This window comes from Bombus affinis, chromosome 3, assembly GCF_024516045.1.
Source record: "Bombus affinis isolate iyBomAffi1 chromosome 3, iyBomAffi1.2, whole genome shotgun sequence".
Classification (NCBI taxonomy): Eukaryota; Metazoa; Arthropoda; class Insecta; order Hymenoptera; family Apidae; genus Bombus; species Bombus affinis.
In genome coordinates, this window is record NC_066346.1 from 12,706,180 (window position 1) to 12,724,101 (window position 17,922).

The 17,922-nt window shown below is 34.7% G+C and overlaps 1 protein-coding gene across 1 annotated transcript in view; it reads left to right on the top strand.

Moving 5' to 3' along the window:
• Nucleotides 1–17,922, top strand: part of LOC126914650 (rap guanine nucleotide exchange factor 2-like) — a 250,210-nt gene that overhangs the window by 16,839 nt on the left and 215,449 nt on the right. The gene's annotated exons all lie outside the window — the stretch shown is intronic.

Here is a 17,922-nt window from a genome sequence, read left to right on the forward strand (position 1 = left end):
GGCCACCATTGTATTTTCACTGTCGTTGGATTAATTCGCTGCTCTGTTAGGCGGAAAATTAGTCAGAGAGCATTGTTTTAGATAGTTGAAGGAGTTGAACGGGGAATAGGAGGTATTGAAGTAATTCAGAGTCGGTTTCGAGCTTCGAAATGTATAGCTCTTCGTTTGAAGAGACTTCAGCCCCTTGCAATTGGGGGGCGTTTCAATGCTTCTTTTCATTGACATGATAATTAACAAATAATTTCATATAAATTCATGAGAAGAACTTCGCAATTTCTTTATTTTCAAGTTTCTTGTAGTTGGAGACATTAGTTTTTACCATATATATAATGGTAAAAAGTTTAAAGGGTTAGGAGTTTAATATAATTTTAGATCTAGATACAGTTTCAAGATTCTTGTTGATCTTAAATGTAAGATTTAAGGAAATAGATCTGTAATAAAATATTCAAAATCTTACCAGACACACAATTAATAACTAGCTGTCAACATCATTTTCTAACTACAAGATTGATTCTAAGCGCTCTATGTTTTATGGATAATAAGAAATAAGCTTAAAGTATGAAATAATATCAGCTTCAGAATTTAATATAAAGATTTTCTTCGAAGGTTTAATACAAACTTTCTTTTTAATCCCGCATCTATGTCTACGTTAATATTTGTATCTGAATAATCTTCATTCATGTAGCTCAGTTTGCTATAATTGATTCCACCTTGAGATTGCGGATTGCGAGGCAAAGCTTAACATTTCTTTTACGTAGTCCACCCAATAACGTAACTGATCGTTCGTTATTATTTTCACAATATTGCACGAATCATTTCAGTATCTTTGATAAGAAAAGACACAATTTAATAAATTCACAGTTAAGTCAAAGCATCAAAGAAAATCTGATAAAGTTGAAACTCGAAAGCAAGATCTAGATATAACAAATACATCTACCACGTCTAAATGATATAAAAATTTCCAATTTAATCTTCCATCTAGATTTCATTCCCTCGCGATCGTATCACGTGAAAATTTCTCGTTTATTCGATTTATTCAATTTTTATGGCCAAACCAGCGAAAAAATTTCTACGCAGATCGAAGAAATTCAATCAAGACTTTCATTATGCCGCTAGATGGTTAGCTGTATGCTCGAATTACGTCAGTGGATGAAAATGTCGGATGGCTATATCGTTTCAAAAAAAAGAATAAAAAAAAATTAGAAAATGATGGAGAAAAACTCGAAGATTCGTCGACGAGGCGGATATGATAACGCGTTCACGCATTAAGGGCATGTTGCATCAATTTTCGAGTAATTTCATGGCAATTTTCCGATCCCTTGCTAAATCTTGCCACGGGGGGAGGAAAAGGCTTGAGGGAAGCTCGCATCTTCGAATTTATCTACCCTTACTATCGACGCGTGAATTGGCCAAGCAAGAAAAAAATTCGTATCGATTTCTGTCGGGCGAAATTCCAAACGTTCTTGAAAATTGAACGAAATTGAATTTGTTGAAGATTTTCCCCAAAATTGTTTATATATAGGAAGAAACGTGTTAATGAACAAAAAGCAATGGAACGTGTAATCCGAACGTAGAAAATTTTTATGAATATATGTATCGTATACGGTAGACAGAGCATTTTCAAATTTCGTTGTAGGTCGCGTTTCTCGTTAAGGCAATATTTGCTCAGGGATTCTCGCGTTCCCTGGTTTTCAATAATTTCGACGATACGGATTTGGCGCAGATTCGTTAAATAAAATGTTTATGAAAGTATGCTTTCCACGGGATTTTCGGCCATGGTTCATTTAATCCTCGTTATCGCGCGACTGGAAAATCGTAGGCGTAACCACAGAGTGAAATCTTAATTATGCACCTGTAATTCCGCCGTGCGCCACCTTTGACATAAAAAGAGGGGGTGGAAGCTTAATTACGAGACGGTGCAGCCGTCCACGGCATACCTGTGTCCACGACACGCTTGCTCCACGTATATTGCTTGTCGTTCTTAACGGATGTCCTTTTTAAATTCATATATGTATAAGTAGATTCGATCCTTCATACCCCTTACGTTTCTTATATATGCTGCTTCGAGTGTACTTTACGGAAGAAACGCTTGATAAGTTGTGTAGTTTGCTCCTTATAAGGGTGCAATTTTAAAATTCATTATATCGTTAACCAGTCTTATGTTATTAAACGTATCTTCATATTTAGCACCTATCTTCATTTTAGTAATAAATATTTATTTTTGTCAGCTACTTGAACATTTCAAAGACATGGGTCGTTGGTTATTTTATCTTTGAATCGAACGAGTGATTTTCATTTTTAACTATGTTAGGTTAAAGAATTATTGCTGGATGTTATGGTTGCACTTATTACAAACAAATAATATACTGTTCTTTAGTTTTGTCAGTATTTCCAGGCACTTAACATTTACATTCCGTAGTTAGAGAATTATTTCTCAGAACTGATTCCTCGTTTCTCAGTTAATTGAATAATATCCTTTTCTTATGAGATTGCAAAAATGTTTATATCTTCTTATCGATACTATCCATCGACCACATATCTATCCAATTTTAGATATAAAGTAAAATATAAGTTCAACCAACGATAAGAAACAATTACGAATTTTTATATTACATCATACGAAAATAAATGTCACGCGATATTTCCATTCGTATAACGAAAAAGACGTGGAGAAGGGATAATGCTCTTTCCCTGGCGGTTCTTGAAGCACGTAGCACGCAACGTGTTTTCGTAGGGACGGGTCCCTGTCGGTGGCACGAGGAACCGGAAGTGGTCGGCTAAATATGCACGACCACGTATCGCCACGGTTCATTGTCGTTCGAACAACGGTCGTCGAAGAGTCTCTGGAGTGCCATTAAATCTCGGTGGCTCGTGCACGACATTCAGCCGTGATCGAGCGTGGAAGGATCGATTGTGAGCAACATCAGGGTCCCTTCCAAACGAAATCATCGTCGGTATATGCAACGAGAGGGTGAGGGGAAATGTCATCGCTGATGAAATTCTTCAAAGGACACGCGCGGCGGATACAGGTGCAGCGGGAAAAATCGAGTCACCTCGCTATGTTTGAAATTTCTCTGCCTTCTGTCTGTATCGTTGTCCCGTGCAAATGTGCCATCAACGTTTTAATCACTTTGTTTGTTAATGGACTTTTTCGGTGGGAACTTTGATCTTCTGTTTTTAATTGAGTCGACGACGCGCAGCAACTTGTAATTACAATTATCGAATTCGAGGAAAATCGAACGTGATTAATTAATTATCGGCGGAATTTGTTCGACGATTCGTGCCGATGGGGGTTGAATTTTCTTTTTTTTGGCTGGTAATTTACTTCTTATTGGATGGCGATTTAATTCTCATTTTTCCAGCTTAATTTGGCTCTTGAACTGAAATTTGAATTTCACAGTGCAGAATTAATGGAACGAAGATTAATATAAATTTGGAAATTCCTTATTCCTAAAGTAAAAAATTTCCAAACGTTACTCCCTTCCCCTTACCACTACCTTACCACCAAGAAAATGGTTGGGTTAGGCTTGTAGATTGTATTTACTGTAAGCAGTTGATGACAATTGATTGCGAGGGTAGAACACCTATCCTCTGTTTTCGGCTATGTTGGCAGAAATGATAACACCCTAGACACAATTTATTGTGGCCCAAAAAGTTTATGGGAGACGATCCTATAAATTTTCGGTGACACCTTTATTGCACACTTCACTTTGTTTCTTCGCACGCTCGTAGTTATAAATGGAGCACGTTTGGTTTATTCACTCTATACGGTTGCTGATTATTTACCACCGTAATATTAATCAATAAGATACGTAATAATATCAGAATGATCGTGATTCTCAAGTTGACAACGCAAAATAGATTTAATTAAAATGCATTCCTAAGGAAGCGAAGGATCTAATCTAATGGAGGATATTCTCCTTGATCGCTTGTTTCATATTTCTCGATGAGCTTCTGAAAGGTTTAACGTTGAACTTTATTCAAGTAAATTTCCTAATGATTCTCTAACTGTTGGAATAATTGTATAATTATCATTTCGCTGGTCGCTCGTTTGGTCACGCTATTTCTCGGCCTCTATACGCATCGTTGAACATTCCACGCATGAATCTTTCATTTTGCTGTTTTATTTAATTATCTATCTAATAATCCAACGATTGTCTCAATTATAACTAAAATACAACATTATTTACATTTCTGCTAGCTTTCAATTTTCTTTATGATTTACGGCTTAACGTTTATGCATTATCTTACAATTAATCGACGTTAATAGTTATTTTAATGCGAAGGGGAAGAAGAACAATTTATGTATGCGTATAATACCAACACAAAACTTACACAGTGAAATTGTAGCGATTTAAAGGAGAATCAATTATAAGCTACGTTACAATTAAAAGCATTAATTATACGAAACGTACACCGTGCAATAGGATTTTTATTGAATATTAAAGTTCTAGGTTTTAATTCAGTACTAAAATTCTCTTGATTGTAACAACATTCGAGAATACGTATTTTAATTCCAAACCCCAAAAAAACAATAATTCTGGCAATGCTTGGTAGTTCATTAATAATTTTGAGATACAAGATTACATGCAATTCCGATAACGTTTCTACCTTACTAACGAAAAAAACTATCACCTTCCTCCAACAGTAACGTTATCCGAAAGCCAGAGCACGACACAGGAAGTGGAAGCATTCGCCGGTCTAAATTTATTCAGAATGTTACATTAGTAACGAACGGGGGTCGAGAAGCAAGTTCGGGCCCCAGGCTCGACGTACAATGGTCAGTGAACCTCCCTTAACACGAATCGATAACGCGTCGCTTTCGATAGGAGCACGCGAGGTCGTCGAGAGTAGCACGCGAGCAACTCACCTGCTCTGCGATCGAATTCCAGACTCGCGCACCTGCCACTTTGTAGGGAAAAGTTAATTGTCTCTGTGTTGCGTCGCCAGACGAATCGACGTAGGTGTAGCGACGACGCTGAGGGTGCAGAAGAAGAGGGGATGTAACATACGATGGAGGAAAGTTGGCGCCGAGATGTTTCCGTTAGTTGCTGCACGCCAATGTCTTCGGCGAAATAATGACGCTCCGAGCCTGGAAGTAATTAAAGGAAGAGGTATCTACACAGGCGTCAGACTTACGTACGTCTGTTCCGCACTCGAATGCGTATTTTTCGCGAAAGGAAGCCGAGTTTATATTTTTTTCGTACCTCGCTTTTCGTGGTTGAAAAGCGCGGAAAGCTTCAGATGATTTCGCTGTTGCATCTTTTTCAACTGGATTTTAATTCTTTTTGAAGGTTGAAGATGGTGTTTTTCGTTGATTGATGGAGCGTGGAACGGGTTATGAAGGTTTCAATGGGATTTTAGACTAAGTGGATGTAATTGGTATTGATTTTGGGGAATATAGTTTGCTCGGAATATCATACTTTGTAGCAGAGTTTGTAGAAATGATGGAAGAAATTGTAGAGTATGTCACGATATTTCTGTGTTTCGAGCTTATCTCGAGCTGTGAAGTTTTCAAAATACACGCGGGATATGTTTAGGTGGAAATTGTATGGAAAAGTAATAGAATACCGCAGATATCAATGGTAGCTTTATTTCGACTTTCAGGGGAAAAGAAATCTAAGTTGACTCTCTTTTTAAGCCATTCTAGATCTACATAGATGTGGAGAAATAAAGTTATCGTAGGTATTTCTTGATTCCGTGATACGAAGTTATTTCGGTACTGTCGTAAAGTTGAGTTTAGCTGATGGAAGAAAGTAGGGTATCGTAAGTTTCGTTAAAGTAAGTCGATTGAGCTGTTCACGAAGCTTCGCGGTTGAATTGGAAACAGAATTGATTTTCTTCGTTCCATCACAGTGATTGGCTTAGATATACCATTTTACCTGAATGTTTGAAGAACGACGAGATCGGAAGTATTCGGCAAAGTAAATCGATTGAATTGTTCGCAAAGTTTACTGAACGGCTAACACGAGGACAGAATTCTGACTGATTTTTTATTGTTACACGATGTCGATCGTTTTGCTGTTAGTATCACGTTCCAGTTGCTTGATTAAGAAAAGTAGAGTTCAGGATTTTTGATAAAACGAAGATTATTGAACTAACGAGTTCAAAGCAGCGTTATTGACTTACTTGGTTCGATGATATCGAGTGGTCTATCTTTATTTAAATTTTATTTATTTATCATTTTATTTTATTTTTATATAGCTAATATTTTATTAAAGCAATTCAGATCTCTATGAAGAGTTAATCTTGAAGTATATCGTGCATGATACATTATTGGTTTAGAGAATAAAGTACTAAATGACGATAGGAATTTGTTAATTTCAGATCGTGGAAAAGATTGCGTTGGAAATGAGAATGCATACGTAACATTGAATAGATGGAAATGAAATCAAAAGTCAGTTAGTTTGTTTGAGAATGCAGCCGTTCCATTTTGATTCCCTGATTTCGTTGATAATATTCAATTTTCTTCTAACGCGCTTCTTTTTAAATCACTTTCGTAGCCTTATCGTGTAAACATTTTAACGTCTCGGGTGTACTCGTGTGGTAGAAACTAGAAGAATTTTAATTAAAAGATTTTCAGCCTTCGATGAATCTTATTTACTTAAATTCAACTGTTGATTCCTTTTCTCATATTAGTTAAATCGATTTTTCTAACACCTGTACTAACGCAAAGAAAAGATATGTTTTACCTAATGTTTGGTTAAGTTGATTTAATAACTGCAAAAGCTATGTCTGCTTTTACGCTAAAAGTTTATAGCCTTCATCAATTTTTTATTCCTCTTAGCTGTTTAAAGACAAATAATAGAGAACGAACATACGGACTGGATGTAAAATTTTTTACGATATATTTCATTGTAATGAGGTATAAAAGAACGAACGGAGTAAAAGGAATTACATGAAAAACTTCATTACACGCTACTACTTCCCAAAGAATAGAACAGAAGCGGATAGCATAGAGAGAAAGTAGTTTTATTGATCGTTGTCCAGAATTTAAATTATCCTCATAGCTAGACATGGTATCGAAAATATGAAACTCTTTGGCTTAAAATAGTCGACGGTGAAAAAGTGACAAAGTATGCATTTTTAATTAAGTACATCACGGAGGAGAACGTGAGCAAAGAGCATTGTCTATCATACATTCCTCTGTTATGAACATTCACTAAATACTTTCGATTCCTCCGATACTTTCCAAATAATCGACGTAACTCGAATTGTTGCATAAATCATAATAATTCATGCAAATAATCTCCTTTTCCTCCAAGCCGCCAGTCTCGATTGTACTTATATTCAATTCGTTATTAACTTTTATTAATTCGGAAATTAATGCTACGTTAGTTCGATAAATTCAAAGGAATTCTAATTTAACCGCCTTTGAAATTTCATAATTTTATTAGTAGCATAGCGATTCCAAGCGTTTATGCTTAGTTTCTTTAGACAAATTTAATTTCAATTTTATCAGAGTACAAATGAAATACAAACAGGAAGACAGCTTGTTTCATTACGTTTAACACAGACGTTTTGATAGATACATGGCATCTAGTTAGTAGAATTTAAATTTTATCGGTGCTTCCGTGACAGATGATTAATCGAAGCTCAAGATGACTAATGATTTGGCTTGTGAAAATAAAAAGACGATGGATAGTAAAACACGGTGGAAAGTGTATGGTTCGGTGTAATTGCTTCTTGAGGAGGACTCGTGAATCGAGGTAAATATGCTGTCGATTGATTTTATTGTTTTTGTGTCGTATCGCTAAACACGATTTCTTAGGTCGGTAAATTGATATCACGGCGAAAGCTTGTGTAAATTTTTGTGAAAGCATCGTTCTCTGACAGGACAAATATATCTGTTACTCGATACTACTGAAAGGATCTCAAAAGAGGTTATTGTTACTTTAACAGACAAGAAAGAAATATGTGGAGAAATGTCGCGAAATTACAGATATTTTCTACTAAAATTTTTCTTGCAAATCTAATATCGGAAAATTGTATTATTTGAGTAAAACACGCGAATTTAAAAATTATCACGTCATTTACTGAAAATGTAAGGCTTATTTATGAATTTAAAGGCTCAAAAATGTATAGAATTTGCGAAGTAACTATATATTAACATTTTGCAAAAGATTCGACATGTTTTTCTAGTTGTACTAGGTTGTAACATGTCAAATGTTCAATTACATTGTACCAATTTTCTAAATTTTGTTATCTTTGGAGATATATGGTTTTGCGCATTATTTTGAAATTGAGAATTTTCTGTTTCATTTATGATTTTAATTTTTCAACATTTACATATATAAATATATCTTTTTTAGAATTCAGCGAAGTATGAATCGTTAAAAACTGGATATTTTATACACTGCAACTTAATATTTCTAAAATTTTAATTTTCATAGTCGATGGTTCACAGTCAAAGTTTCAAAATGAACGTATTTCGCATATATTTTTAATTCGCACAATCTTGATTTCAGACCTGAAATTGCTCCCTTTTAAAGGATTAAATTAAAAATATATTTTTATTTTCTAATTAAAAATATTCATATTAAAGGTATTAATTATTTTTTTAATTCAATGCATTAAGTACTCCAACGATAATAAGTGAAATAACGGTCTATAATTTTGTAATCCTTTAACGAAAGAGGAAAGAGGAAGGCAAAAGCAGCATAGGAAAAGCAAAGCGAATTGATAAGGCTGATTTTCATGCTGTCTCCAAACGGAAGACATGCATCACGCATTCACGATTCCGAGCTTAATGAATACTCATTACGCTTGTGCTTTACGTATTTATACCGTTTTTTCTTCTTCGCTTTCTATAGCTATCTCCATAACATTTTTTCTATGCCTTCGTGTACAACAGTTTGTTATCTCTTTTTAACGTACGACGTGTAATCGAAGAAAACGTGCTACGCGACTCGTAATCCTCTGCGTTTACGATAAAATCATGCTAACTAAGCAGACTAAAGATTCGCGATGCCGTATAATGATGATAAATGCGTGTTACGTGCGAGCCTTCTATATCTTTCGTGAAAATTTCAACGTTCACAACAGTTTTAAAGGTTCATTATGAATTTAATTGTTTCATTATACTTCAAAGGCAACTTTTGGTAATTGATTCCCTCGCATTTCGGAGAAAATGAGTTTCAGCGAGCAAATGAAAAATTCTGTCTGTAAAATAATTACTTAGCTTTGTTCTTTTATAAAGAAGGAGATATTTTTTTAAATGAGGTTTTGTCTGTTAGATTGTGTTTCCATAGAGATCAGAAAGTATTTATAGAAATTTACTTTGGTTTCATTGAAGTTAAAAAGTATGTGTAAGGTATATATACGTAATAACAAATGATTAGAATAATAAAATACGAGATATTTAAAAATATAAAATATACGAATGGTATTATACAATGATGAGCAAACGTGAAAATATAAAAAGCGTCAAAAGTAAAATACATTTCACAAAATTTAAAAGCCATATTCTTTGTTCAACTGTTCTATCGGTGTCTACAAAAATATCAATCTACATAAGAATCTACAGTCTAGGTAACTACTTTTTACTTTTTTCTAAAAACTGGTTATGTTAGACATCCTAGACGTCAGTTAACAGTTATTGGTACAGTTACTGCTACTACTACAATACCTTACAGCGAATATTTTATTACTTTTTCAAAAAGTTTCTGTAAGAATTGAAATACTTTCGTGAATCATTAATAGAATCAAGTTTAGAAGAATAGAAAAGAAATGTTTCCGAGAAGTGTATCAAAACCAGATTCTTCCATGAATATGTATGCAATGGTATCTGATTACCATGAAACGTTGCAACGTAAACGTTAAAATAATCCATTTTCATTTTTCAGATTTCTTTTTTAATGTATCCTAATGTATATTTAATATGTATATAATTGCTTAATATATACTAAATAACAATTATAAACTGGATTAAAAATTTATTTTTCTACTTGAAATTCAAATTACGTACACATTTAAAGAACACGATATACTATGTAGTACAGACAAGAAATAATATACAGTTTTCTAACTATTGGAGAAAAAAAAAGGGAACTAGTCGTGCCATTTCTTGGCAGAAGCCGTGCATCATATGGTTCTTCATTCGTCGCAATCGCATAAGCCAGCACACAGGGGCACAATTGAAACGTGAAACTTAACCGCGAAGCTTTAGTCATGCTCGTCGATTATCCAGACGTAATATTGATTGCACAGCCATGTACTATGCCTGATTATTGCTTGCCGTCTACTAGACCATCCTTCTTGTCATCGACCTTCTTGTGTATTTAGGACGCCGAACTTCTCAAGTTGATTCGATTGTGTACTCCCTTTCAATAGGATCAAGTACCATGGATCCAATAAAATATAATAATATATATATAATAAATATAATAATATAAAGATAATAATAATATAAATGTAAATTATAATATGTGTAATAAATTGATCGCAGTATTTATGCAAATTTATATCAATATGAATTCCATTGAAAAATTGGATCGAACATAGAGATCAGTTTCGCTTCATAAGGAGTATTCTATTTTGAATAACATGTACATTGCGTTAATATTGGGGAAAATTCGTAGCGTGTTTGAAAGTCGGTGTAATTATTATATTTTATATTTTATATATTATAAGGGGATTCAGCTCTGAATCATAGGTTAGGAATCTTATGAATAATTTATTGTAATAACCAGGCTATTTAATGGTTAATTTATTATGTTCACGTTAAACATTGATTTACCGAAATATAGATATTCGATTTAATAATAATGCATTAGGATTTCGTGTTTATTTAATAATGTTAATATTGGCATTTGATTCGATATGTAAATTATTTTATTTATGGATTGTATAGATCTAATTAAGTATTATTTAGTGATCTGTGCAAGTGTTCGTGAAAATACATATAGCGCTGTCGGATTAAAAACCTTGGAATTATAGAAACAGGTCAAGCATTTTACAATAGCTACTCAATTATGTATCGAGTTAATATGTAATGGGAAATTATCGGTCGTGTAATATTGTACAAAAGTACGTATCTTAGAGTGAAAATATTTCTATGAAATTTACATTTTATTATTATTGTATCGTTTATACATAATTTAACGTTCAGATGAAATATTATTTGAAGCATCTATATTGCACATATACATATTGCAATATGATTATTTTACATAAACTGCTAATTGGCACGTTCCATCGCTGAAACATTAACGTCGTGTTTACAGAAATAGAAACTATTTCTACATTATTCAAATTAGATATCAGTTGAACTCTGTGTATTTCATATTTATACATTATAATATGATCATTTTACATATTGCAGCAATAATTGCACTACTTCCATTAATATCGCTTACATCATTTTTATTCTAAATCGCAAGCGAACGTTTTATTTCAAAGGACATCACATAATTATTGTTCGATACCGCGCCACGGCATATAAATAAAAACTGCCATAAATATCAAAAACTATGTTTCAACTCGGGAAATATACCCAAGTATATGCCGCTTCCCTGCATCTATAAGAAAATATAAGCGTCGCACGTCTAAATTTATCGCGGCTCGATCGTACTACTATAAAACATAACGATCCTCTGTGATGCTCCATTCTTTCTACGCTTCTCGTCTTTGGTTTTCACAGTTCGACGGCAATTTCTACGTGGATACTTTCGAGAGATTCGCCACGAAGCGATGACGCTTTTCTCTTTAGAATTCACGCCTTTGTCTACTTGTCGCGATGGAAGAAAAACCACACGACGATGAGCTGTTCGCATGGCTCGCACGATGATCCAGACGTAGATAATTTATTCAAACTGCGGCTTAGCGGTGGTGAATTTCCTGTATATGTCATCAAATTACATACAATACTGGCCGTAAGGATCCGAACGAGTTTAGAATTTTAGACGAGCCTGATGATGACTCGATGAAAATGCACGTTTAATTGAGCACCATCAGGTAGTTACGTTATACAATGTCTCGAAGATCTAGTTACATTGCTTTAATCAGTGATACAAGCGAAATTTTCATTCCATTATAGTTGAGATTTTAGGATCCTTTCAAATAATTGTAGTAATCTCGAAGAACTATCCATCCTTTTTCTTTGACAGGTTGGATATATCTGATATGGTCTAGACGCGTTTTTGAAGTCACTGCCCTGTTGAGAGTACGCGTTTGATCCATTGTCTGTTCCTTCTGAAGAGGTGAGATGACTTGGTTTGCCAAGACCTCTTTGATCATCCTCTCTTCTATTTTAATCAAATCTCCTTTCCTACCATCTACGTAGGTTTCTAGCGTCGTTTGATTAGTAATTTAACATTAATTGGTAATTTCTATATACGTGCATACATTAGAATCACTGAATTATATACAGTGGATAACAACGATCGATCTAGAGCCTTTAAAATTATATAGATTTTAGATAGAAACTGATGCAAATGTACAACGGTGCATTCTTGAGATTCGAATGATTTTTGGTAAAGGATTGGTTTTTCTTCGGTATTACATATTTTACGCCAATGTTCACAAGCACGTCTAGTATACTAGGACACCTGCTAATCTCACGCAAAACGTAGTAATCAACCCAGATGATCATGAATATAATTAATCAGTCAGAATTATGTATTCGTGCAAAACAACGATTCAGAATATATAAAAAGAATTTGCAAAAATTATTTAGGAGCGTTGTAGAAGATAACGAATAGAAAATTGTATATCAGTGCCTACAATTTTTAATTTATACTTCAACTTGAGAGAATTTTCGATGAATTAAGTAGGGAAAAGATTTCAGAGGAATCTATTGAAAATTTGGATCTGATTCATAGGCTTATTTATAAAATGTACGATAAATATAAAGAGCGACGAATTCTACGAAAAATGCCGAGGTTCATCAATGGCGGAGAGAAGAAACTCTAATTATATCATTTATGATCGATAAGATTTTTGTATCATAAGATGTAATAAAGTATAAATTCTTTAAATATCAAGATTTCAAACAAGATAGTAACCGCATAAATTATAACAAGTTTCTAAGTTTTTTTTTTACATCATATATCTACTATTTTCATTACTTTACCACAGGTTTCATACTTTAATCAGCGGCAGATCTAGTGTTAACAAAACGATTATCTAAGTCTTCTATGGAAAACAAGTATGAAACGTTCGAATAAAATTCAAAAGTAACTTCGTTGGAATAATTGTTACATTAGCAGCATGCGTTTCAGATATTCTTGCTCGTAGTAAAGAAGAGACGCCGAGGTAAGAGGCGTCCCTGAGGATTGTCCGCAATCCTGCGAAGATTGCACGAAGGTCGCTTTTGCTCGAAGTAAAATGAATTATGCGACCTCCTATGAGGGTAACCGAGGCGGGAACGTTTCCCTTCTGAAATCGGCAGATGGTCAAACGGAAACGACTTTTTACCTCGGCACTTGGTGCCGACTGATGCGTGAGTGTACAAAGGGTGTCCTATTTTTACGTTTGCTTCTTCCCATCGTTTAAGTAGCCAGCATTGTTCGAACGTTTGGCTTTTGGAGTGAGGTGAAATTTAAAGACGATCTGAGAAAAAAATGCAACGTTTAATTTTTTTTATAGAAAAACATTAAATTTGGATATATATTAAAACAAGCAAAAGAGGTGGAATAAACCTTTTGAATTGGTTTATTTCGTGGGTAATTTCATGATGTATAGTTAATAATAGCATAATTAATCAAATACACGAATTATTTTCAAGGAAACAGCCCCATATAAAACAATTTTATTCTATATATAGAGAATAACTTACTTCGTGTAAAGTGTAAAGCAATATTTAAACATATCAGCTGACTTATTCGTAGAATCGAGTCGGCGCCAGTGAAATTTCATACAATATGCGTCGGACGACAGGCAACAGTGCTATGAAATTACGCAAATATTGTAATAGAGGGAAATTAGCGGTTTCGTATCGTGGGTAAAGTAAAGTAGCGCGTTACAGTATGACCGTTCGAAGGCGCAGTAATATTCGTGTGAACGGTACATTACAGCTACTACGGCGGATAGCTCAATTATGTCAAAATTGCAAATACGATACACCGGCTGCGTATCTTGAACCAGTTGATCGTGTAATAATAAAAAAGAAACGGCACCGCCGGAAGTTACAGATCGCCTCGTTATAAGATGGCGTTGCCATGGCGAATAAAGCAACGCGCGTTACATTGACGTAAAAATGATGAGAATCTTCTCTCGGATGCAAACGCTTTCAATAAAGAAACTCTCGTCTCTGTGCTTTTAGAAAGAAATACACGTTACGTCACGTTATTGTACCATGTTCCGATGTATTGTATTTTTCTGGTCGATATTTCATCTTGCTATGGTCTCATAGAAACGAGATGTGTACCTTAATATCATATTTTATCTCGTTATTATCATTCGGAAAGAAAAACGGTAAGAATGGAGAATGCTGGAGATTTTTGAAGAACGAACATGGTACGACAAAGAATTTTATTGTAAGAAGAGAAGTCATTGTTTCAGTGGAGAATTATAATTGGTACAAAGTATTGATAAAATATTAGAATTAGTATAGAATTATAGGCTGAGATACCTATAGTCGCTAACTGTAGTCGACAGACGAATATGTTTTCTTGCTGAAGCCGTTAACGTTTCTGTTTCCTTCTAACAAATGATAAATTATCTACTACCGATGTAACGCGTGATCTTGCATTATTACGTTTTTAGGAAGAATTCTTTTTCGTGTACTTTATTTTTACATGAAACGTGAAACACAGAACGAAACAAAAACCTTCTCGCAACCACTCATCATACTTTATCTTCTTCAAGAACCTTCAACCTTCGATGACGCGATATTTATAACGAACCACCTTGTACATATTATCTTCAACTGGATCATAAATTACGGAACTGTGATTTCCCACATAGCTCGAGTAATATTTTGAAAAATAAAAAAATCCACCCAACGACTATAACACACACACAAACACACACACACACACACAAGAAAAAAGTGAAAGAAACAGGGTACCCTATATACGTTCACGCAGTTCGTACGTGTGTGTTTGGGCGTTTGCAGGAGGAATGCGTGCGTACGCCATGAGCGACGATAATAACACGATGAGAATTATCCCACGCATCGTGGTTAGGCGTACGAAGATAGCGGCCGGGTGTTTTCTAGTTCGAGACCCGTTTTCAACTCGATTTTTCCCTTCCTCCCCTAAGAGACGAGCGTCGCGGAGGCCAGTAAGAAATAGTTATTACGGTAGGTTCGATGCCCACGGGAAGACGGTGAATATTCCGCGTTTCCTTTTGATCATCATCGCGTGATCCGCAAGCAAACACGGTCTTCTTCTCACCGTTATTTACAGCCCCGGGATATGAATCGTCCGCGGGGCGAAAATATTGCTTTCCGACTTGGAAAATGTATTTGCTTTGCGTTCGATCAAATATCCATAAGTTTTTTCTCTTGATTTTACTACCTCTACGGAGAATTTTATGGAACGCGGCGGAGATTCGTTTAGATGATTTCGGCTGATAGCCGTGTAATTAGTTCCAATCACTGTCTTATCTTTGGTTTGTGCAAATCTAGGAAAACACGACGCACGATCTTGTTTGTTGGCTTTTTAGATGAATATAATCCCGATTATGAGAGTTGGAATATAACAACCGGGTATTTTTAAGCATTTAGATTTAACGAACGGATACTATTTCTTAAAGATAGATACGTTTTCAAGGTTGTTATGATCAAATGTTCAGATGCGAATTGTATTTTGTTCGAGCAAACGTAGGAAGTGTATTCGCTCTCTTAGTGATAGAACGATGCATTTACATTTGCAACTTCGTTCAGAACGGATGGTTAAATGTTATTCATCGAAATAATCAGGAGTTTTGGATGGTTGTTCGTTATTATAAAAAAATCTCTTTGTTACATACTTTATTTTATGAAATATTTCGTAATTACTTATTAACTCAGGATAAAATAAAAATAATGAAATTGTTATTATATCCTGCAAAAGTGTGAAGACGACTAACAATTTGCTTGTAGATATATTAAAAATCATTGTACAGTGATAATGTACGGACCTGGGCGTCGACTCTAAAGTGTACACGAAGTGACGTTCTCCACACGAACGAAGTACCTGTCGCAGGTGCCCTCCCCGGTTGGAGGACTCGACGTAGCTTGAAGAGGAAAGGGAAAAAGAGAATGTTGGAGATCAGAGGGTTGCCACCCTTATTCACTCTTTGCGCTTGCTCTCGAGCCATGTTCCATGGTTTTGATCCTCTGAATTCGCCAGCCGAAAAAGTCGCGCATAGCTTCGGGTTGTTTTAGTTTCGCCAAGTATTAAAAATGTCTGTCGACGACCATGCTCTCTCTTCCTATAGCACTTGGTCTCATTTTTTTAAAGCACCGCATCGCTCATTTCCGTTGCGTAAGTATTGAAAGTGGCTGCAGTTTTTTCCATTTTTGAAAATTTGTGTCCCTGCGCGCGAAACTGAATTCCCAAATATCTTTCGACCATTATTGTTTCGAATGATATTTCTCTTTTGCGTATTCACCCATTCATATCGTAAATATGTAAAATAAATTAAGTTTGTTCAGAATTTGTTCAAGGATTGTTAAACGACATTTAATACTGGTAGGAAGATTTTGTTTTCGTTGCACAACGCTCTGTATTTGAATTTTTCTTTACACATAAGAAAAAGAACCGACGGTTGATTACATCTCATCGTCTTAATTGGAAAAGTAGAAAGTAGTAATTGGTATGGTATGAAGGAAACTGTTTGATGATAATGAACCTCCTTTAGACAGTATTTTTGAATAAAAAGCCATAAAATTACGCAATTAATTATTAGAACGAAGTTCCTTCGCGTGTAAAACACACGGAAGAGTAATAATTGGGTAGGCTTCTATAATTTTATTTAAAACAGAAAGAAAATTGCTCGTAACTGTATCAGTTGCGGGAGGCAGCCGTACCAAATAAGTTTCACGTTACTCGGTTAGACATTGTCTATTGTTGGGTAGTTTCTAGGAGGCATTAGTACTCGCAGAATTGCACAGGATTCACAGAGAAGTATGGCAACGAGCTTCTCCAGCGATTATCACGAATTTTCCCAACTATATGCCGATTACCACGTTTTCCATCCGCGAAGCCTGCTTTTCCTTCTCGGTTCGCATGCGTACAACTACGAAATAAATATAGTCGGACCTCGGTAATTCATGGTAGCTATGATCAAATTTTGACTTACAGTAGGGTAGAGTTACTTGAGTTACCTAAACTTCGATGTTTTAAAGTTTAAGCTTGTAATTGGCGTAGAAGAATCAAGCTTGTTGTATATGTATTATGAGAAATCATTGATTTTTGATATAATAATAATAATAATAATAATAAATGGGATGACAAAATATGTCTATATACACAGACTGTACTTTAGATCCAATAAGGAAAAATATCAAAGATAAAAAAAGGATTCGAATAACTTTATGATAGGGTTACTTAAGAATTAATAAAAGAAACAACAAGATTTGCAAAAATAAAGTAATATACACGCGATATCGAACTATGATGATTACAATTAAAGATTGCAAGAAAAAATATTCCCAATGTTAATACATTAATTGAATAAACTTCCCTCTTGATAAGTAGATTTTATTTAATAACTTTTTATTTAATATTATTTAGTAATAAGTAGTTTTATTCTCTTAGGAAATAGGATAGCCAAGTTGTCAATGCACACGATATTTAATTGTCTGTCGCGTCACTAATAACGAGTTAAATAGTCTGTCTGTAGATGTAGGTGACGTAAAAATTGCTCATAACCGAATTTGACGAATTACAAGACTAATTACTTAGCTGACTATCATAACCATATCTTACCTTACACAGAGGTAAACAACTTGCCAAGGTTGGGCTTCTTTGAATTGGAGTAACACACTTAGAC